At 36.8% G+C, this 6,778-nt stretch overlaps 1 pseudogene; it reads left to right on the plus strand.

Annotated features, from left to right (window-relative positions):
* Window positions 1-1,924: 1,924 nt before the first annotated feature.
* Window positions 1,925-3,003, plus strand: LOC107663949 (relaxin-3 receptor 1-like; annotated as a pseudogene).
* Window positions 3,004-6,778: the final 3,775 nt, after the last annotated feature.

Here is a 6,778-nt window from a genome sequence, read left to right on the forward strand (position 1 = left end):
GGTTTATATACATAAAATATCTTATTTTAGTATAATTTGGAATAGATTTTTATGCAATTTGGGTCATTTCAGACGGTTTATGTTTAATCTTTGTACAATATGAGAAAAAATGCAAAAAAAATTATTCAGAGCATGTAATTTTAGTTTGGTAATTATGCATTTATTAGTAATTTATTATTTATTTATTAATAACTATTTAAATCTATTCTGCCAGATTCCACTGCCAAGCAAAGTAAAATAAACGCTCACCATAGGCAGCATGTTAATTCTGGCCCTGCACGCTAGCTCAAACTCCAGATGTCATTTTCTACTATAAGAAAGATGTTTATGTTGTTATCTCAGAACCTGAACCAGCAACCTCCCCCTACTCTAAATTGACCTTTTGCAAAGACCTGCCCCCCTTAGTTACTGTTGCTACGTCTGACAAACCATGGCACTTTTATGCCATACATCATGTTCTCACGCATTGAAAAATACATCAAAGAGGACACTGACAATGAGCTGACAGACAAGACAGAGCTGGTTACTTTTAGTATGAAACAAAGTCTCAGTGTTCAGATTTTGTAATTTTTTTTTAAAGAAATTCAAACAACAAATACTGTTTTGTGGCTCTTTAACGTGTCATGACAGATCGCTGTAGCGCCTCAGTTCAAGCGGCACATGAACTGCTCATCTCTTCATCTTTACTATTCATAGCACGAAATAAACAAATGAACATCAGAAGGTATCTTGTTTCAACCGTGAAAAGATGTCAATACACAATACATTTTCCAAGTTCAAGTCCACCGACGTTAATGTACTCTCCTGTCTGGTTTTGCACTTTTCACACGTCTCTTTAAATAGATTTTAATGATATAAGGTCTTTGTGTTATTTGGAGTGACCACTCATCATGTGGTGCGACCAATAATAGCAATAACTGTATTAAATGAAAAATAAAATATCTAATTTCTGTGGTTGAAATACGAATCACTACAGTATGCTTAAGTGAATGGCATTTTTAAAACATTTTTATCAGTTTTATGCAATTTACAGGAAAAATAAATCTGCTAACTACATTTAAGAAGCCAATTTGGAGCGACCACTCATCATGTGGTGCGACCAAAAATAGCAATAACTGTATTAAATTTAAAAATAAAATATCTAATTTCTGTGGTTGAAATATGAATCACTGCTGCAGTATGCTTAAGTGAATGGTATTTTTAAAACATTTTTATCAGTTTTATGCAATTTACAGGAAAAATAAGTCTGTTAACGACATTTAAGAAGGCAAATCTGAAATTATAGAACAAAAATAAGAGATCATTATTTACAAAAACTCAAATTAAATGCAAATACTTTGTTTCTAAACACTTTAATTACTGAGAACATTTACAAAAAAATGTTAATCATGTTAACAATAATGAAATTATTTAATTTTAATATAAATCATGGTCGCACCACATGACATTTTTTCAGGCTATGGCCAATTCATCTAGATGAACAAAACACTAAAATCACTTCATTTTAAATTTTAATATGAATTTATGTGTACACAACATTCTTAATGTTTGAACAATTACAATAGATATTATTTTTTGTATTTTAAAATTGGCCTGTCGAAAATCCTTATACGTCAATGACCCATATATTAATGTTATTTCATAATGGTATGAACCCAACACTACAGCAAACGCGAGCGACACACCAAGGTTTTGTATAGGCTTATGTTTATTTGGCGTCGTCCTGTCAATCAAACGGGAAGACGAATCGCTGCTCTCGATGGGCGGGGACATTTAAAAAGCGCCCGACATAAATTATAGCGCGCGCCGCATTGTGCTCAATAGTTTCAGAACCTTTATCTTGTCTGCAGTGGTGATGAAGGATGAGTAATGTTTTGCCAGTTATCAATTAAAAAGCCTAACATTTAGTAATAAATCGGATTAAACAATAGGTTTACTAACTATAGAGGAGTACATATGAATCTATAAGTGTATATGCTACATTATTTGTCGTTATGGGCAATGCTGAAGTAGTGAAATCGCTGGATATAATGGGAGACAGTAATCAGAGTGGTGTAATCAACAGATCAATCAGTGATCGCGAGCGCTTTAAAAGCCTGGAAGACATTGATGTGACCGGTGTTGAGATGCTTGATCTCCATCACCTACTCGGTGGTTTGCGTCGTTGGTCTGATCGGGAACCTGTTGGTGTTCTTCTTTATTCGCGTGAGACAAGAGAGACGCACATCCAAAATAAACTTTTTCATCCTCAATTTGGCTGTCACGGATTTTCAGTTTGTGTTGACTTTGCCTTTCTGGGCCGTGGACACGGCGCTGGACTTCAGCTGGCCGTTTGGAGACGCCATGTGTAGTAAGATCATCCTGTCGGTGACCGTGATGAACATGTACGCGAGCGTCTTCTTCCTGACCGCGATGAGCATCACACGGTACTGGTCAGTGGCTTCAGCTCTGAAGGACCGCAGCCGACAGACCAGCTGCTCCATCAGGTGGGTCAGCGTCGTCCTGTGGTCTCTGGCCACCGTAGCCACCGCGCCAACATCCATCTTCTCCACAGTCACCAACGTGGCCGGCGAAAAACTTTGTTTATTGCGGTTCCCCGACGGACAGTATTGGTTGGCAGTCTATCATCTCCACAAAATACTGATCGCTTTTATTTTGCCCATGGCAATAGTGTCCATCAGTTATCTGCTGCTGTTGAGGCTCATCCGTCAGCGGAGCATGAAGAACAACTCAAAACGAAGAACGCAAGTCACAAAGTCCGTCACCATCGTGGTCTTGTCGTTCTTCCTCTGCTGGATGCCCAGTCATGCCATAACGTTTTGGGGTGTGCTGGTGAAATTCAATGCTGTGTATTGGGATAAGTCGTACTATATCGTTCATACCTATGTGTTTCCGGTGACCGTGTGCCTGGCGCACGCGAACAGCTGTTTAAACCCACTTATTTACTGTCTTATGCGTAAAGAGTTCAGGAAAAAACTGAAGGACCTGTTTCTCCAAGTTTGAGAGAAATAAGTGTGCGTGCATCCCGCGCTACTCAGTCCTGGGGAACAAACGGTATTCCTTGTTGAAGGGGTTATTTTACCCACAATGTAACTGTCAGTCATTATTTACCCAACCTCATGTTTTTCTAAGTCTGTATGACTTTATTTCTGCAGTGGAGCTCAAAAGGGCTGTCAGTTCACAGGGTTGGGACAGCATGAGGGTGAGTAGCCTAAATAAGAATAGAATTGGTATTTTTGGATGAACTGCCAGTACCTACAACAGTATAAGCATGGTGTACAGTTGTATTGCGTAAATGTCGTTGTCTTTGTTGTTCTTGTGAAACATTTTTTTAAAATAGCCCAACTTTCGATATAAAATGTTACCTTAATTTTGCGTTTAAAAAAACGACAAAAAACGCTGCTAAAGGCATACCCATACCCATAACCGACATTGAACATTCAGTGCACCATACTTTAACAATTCCTCGTCCATGAAATGTTAAAAATAGTAATACAGTATTGTGCACTTTATATCTCAGTTCTAGGGGTAATTGTGTGTATCTTGTTGTTTCTGAGTGTTAAATTAAAATCTATTTAAATTAAAATCTGACTTTAATAAAGACAGAATATATGAGAGACCATGCATGTTTCTGAGGATTATGTCTGAGCAAATATAAGGCTTTAGGTCAAATTTCCAGTTTTTCCTAGTAGTGATTTTGTGTTCAAACACATTGTTTATCACACATTGTCATCCTCTGAAATTAAATTCCAGCATCATCATTTTGCTATAGCCGTTGGGTAACAAGTGAACATATTAAAACCACACTGAGCCTGTTAGATTTAAACTTAAAGGCTGAACTGTGTTTTCAGGAAAAGGGTATTTTGCATAAAAGTGAGGCCAGGGCAAGTTAGAATATTTGTTGTTGGCAAAAACTTTGGTTTGATATTGTAGGATATTACCTTTGATGTTTTTGCTGTTTTCTAAATTATTTTGTGTTGCATAATTATTAGCTGAAAAGCATATAATAAGATGTTCATTTTGACAACTTACCACACATGCTATTGGTCAATGAAAAGTGAATTTGTTCAATGAACATGATTAATTATTTATTTATCTATTTATCTGGGGAATAAGACTTAGATTCAATAGCCTTTTGCAGTTAGGATTTTAAAGTCCTATACAAACATTTGACAATACAAAATAAACCTACCTTAAGTAATATTAATTGTAGAAAAAATAGTGTCACTAGTCCTTGTCTACCCTTTGTAGCTACATTATATTATAAGCCATTTACAATTATTAAAAAAAGAAAAAAACACTTTCTCAGCAACATGTTAATTTGATGTTTTTACACCTTAAAACTTAATAAGGATGGATAACCACACCACCTGATTGAGAAAAAGCCAAAGTAAAAGTTTCAGTCCAATTTGCTGATTCTCCTTTTCTCTCGCACTCACTGGTTGACAACACGCTCTCTGAATTTCCCTCTCACAGTGAGCAAAGCTAGCTAGGCAGAAATATGTTTCATTTAGTCGGGCAAGGCCATATCAGTCTCTTTGCACACATCCAAACGTGTTCTTCTATCCAGTAGAAATGACAGCTCTGCGGCATGCAGTTAATTACCCAGAAAGGGGCGATCAGGTTCATAACTGATGAGAATGCTTAACGTTTTTTTAAATTGCGGTTGCTTTAAATCACTTACATAGTAAGCTAATGATGGTCATTTGCAGGCAATTTGGAAGATTTGAAAAGACAGTACATCTGCTGCTGTTTACCGTCACGCTCACACAGGAGCCTTTTAATGGACACCCGGCAGAGAAGTGATGCTCTTGATGATGTTCTGTTGGTTATGATACGTCACACTCCCGTGTTTAGTCAGTAGAGGTCAGTGGACTGTGAGGAACAGTCTGGGCAGCAGTCAAATCTTTTTTGGATGCAAATATTTTCCCACCGAAGACCAAACCAAAAGTATCCTTTAAAAACAAAGCAGTAGGCACAATTATGGCTCCTATAACTCTGCTGCTCTCATTTTATGTGTGCACTTAAATGTCATTGGAATATAATTTGTTTGTCTACATACCTAGAAATAGAATCAAAACAAAGAAAAATTCTGCATGTGTCCTGTTTGTGTACAAAAGCAGCCCATTTGTTTTGACCAGTACCATTGTTGCTGCTGCTACCGTAACAAACTTTCCATGTACTTTGCCTTTTTCATGAGATGTGGTCACGTATGTGGAGGTATGAAGCTGACTGCCTTCCCTTGATGTTAAACGAGTGCTGTATGGATGCAAATTCACCGGTTTGCCCATGGATGTTTGTCAATATTACAAAACTCACTTTGGTCTCCCGCTGAGTGTGCTAATATAATCAGATCCCCCACTGTTAACAGGATTTCCTGTGGAGACATGGTTTCCTATTACCGAGTGGGTTAGGAGTTATGTTATACTAGTCACTTCCTAATGCACATCATCAAATCAGTGTATTCCCATTATGATCTAGATAAGAATTTCATCACATCTGAATTTAATTTGTCCTTTTTGATGTGTGTATTCTACCCACAGTGTTTCAGTATATTGCTCTCCACCCCTGCATGTATTCAGTAACAATATAATCCAAAAAGTAGAAGTGAATGTACTGCATTGCATGTGTTATAATTGACTTGCTTTTATTTTTGAACAGTTATTTATTTCTGTTGTAATTTATTTTTATTATCAGTATAATTAATCCTAATCGTTTGACCTTTTTAAATGAAAAGTGGAATCTATTTAATCATGTCTGTTTTATTTTTATCTTTGTAGTGAGACTTCGAAGTCTGACAATGACTCAAAATTAAATTCTCTAAAAGTTTATAGAATTGTTTGGACAGGCTTTCAAATTCCAGCCATATTTTGTGTGTGATAACAACAACATCCATTGTGGTCTATGGAAATAACATCCATTAAGAAATGATTTTAAACAATTAAGAGACTAATTAAGCATGGGCTACGTTTGCATAGGCAAATGAAAGTTGTGTTTGATGTTTTCAAATGAACACACAATGGATCCTCTCTTATTGTCCACAGCGATAAGGACTTCATAAACCTCATTCAGGGTATTTTATCAGTGTCTGTGTATTCTCTGAATTTAACCCATGACTTTGGTGATACTAGTACCAGGTTCAGCCAGATGAGCTACAGTAACTACGACCAGCATTCATATATCATGCTTGTTTATAAGACTGTCTCAGACAAGAAAATCCTTTAGTGCTTTACTCAACCTTGTGAACTTGCCCTCTTGATCTCATCCCTGTCCTCTCTCCACTGAGAGATCTCTGGTATTGATCTTACTTCTGATGTCTACACATCATTAAGTAGTGGAACTGTAGCACACTGAAAAAACAAAACAAAACATGGATTTACTTTGAAACAATTTTCACTCAGAAATAGTTATGATGAATCAGCAAGTAACAGTGGAATAAACATCAAATTTGGAAGTAGATAAGATTGAAAAAAATTTATTGTATTTACAATATCATTTTCCCCCTTTATTGACTACAGCTGCGAAATGATATTACACTTTACATCTAAACATCTCTCCTTCTGTTCCTGCATATGCAATCTCAAAAAGCCTGCATGACAGCTTAAACTTGACAAGAGTGAATTATTCTTCCTTCCAGCTAAAAACTACCCCGCCAAATTTCTCACTACCAGTTGAAGGTCGCACAGATGTTGCCTACAGGAGTGTGGAAACATTAGTGTCATCCTTGATGACAAGCCCTGATTTGTGAAAATGAATGCCCTGTTGGTTCATGGTCTAA

The sequence above is a fragment of the Sinocyclocheilus anshuiensis genome, unplaced genomic scaffold (genome assembly GCF_001515605.1).
Source record: "Sinocyclocheilus anshuiensis isolate Anshui unplaced genomic scaffold, SAMN03320099.WGS_v1.1 scaffold2129, whole genome shotgun sequence".
NCBI classification, from domain to species: domain Eukaryota; kingdom Metazoa; phylum Chordata; class Actinopteri; order Cypriniformes; family Cyprinidae; genus Sinocyclocheilus; species Sinocyclocheilus anshuiensis.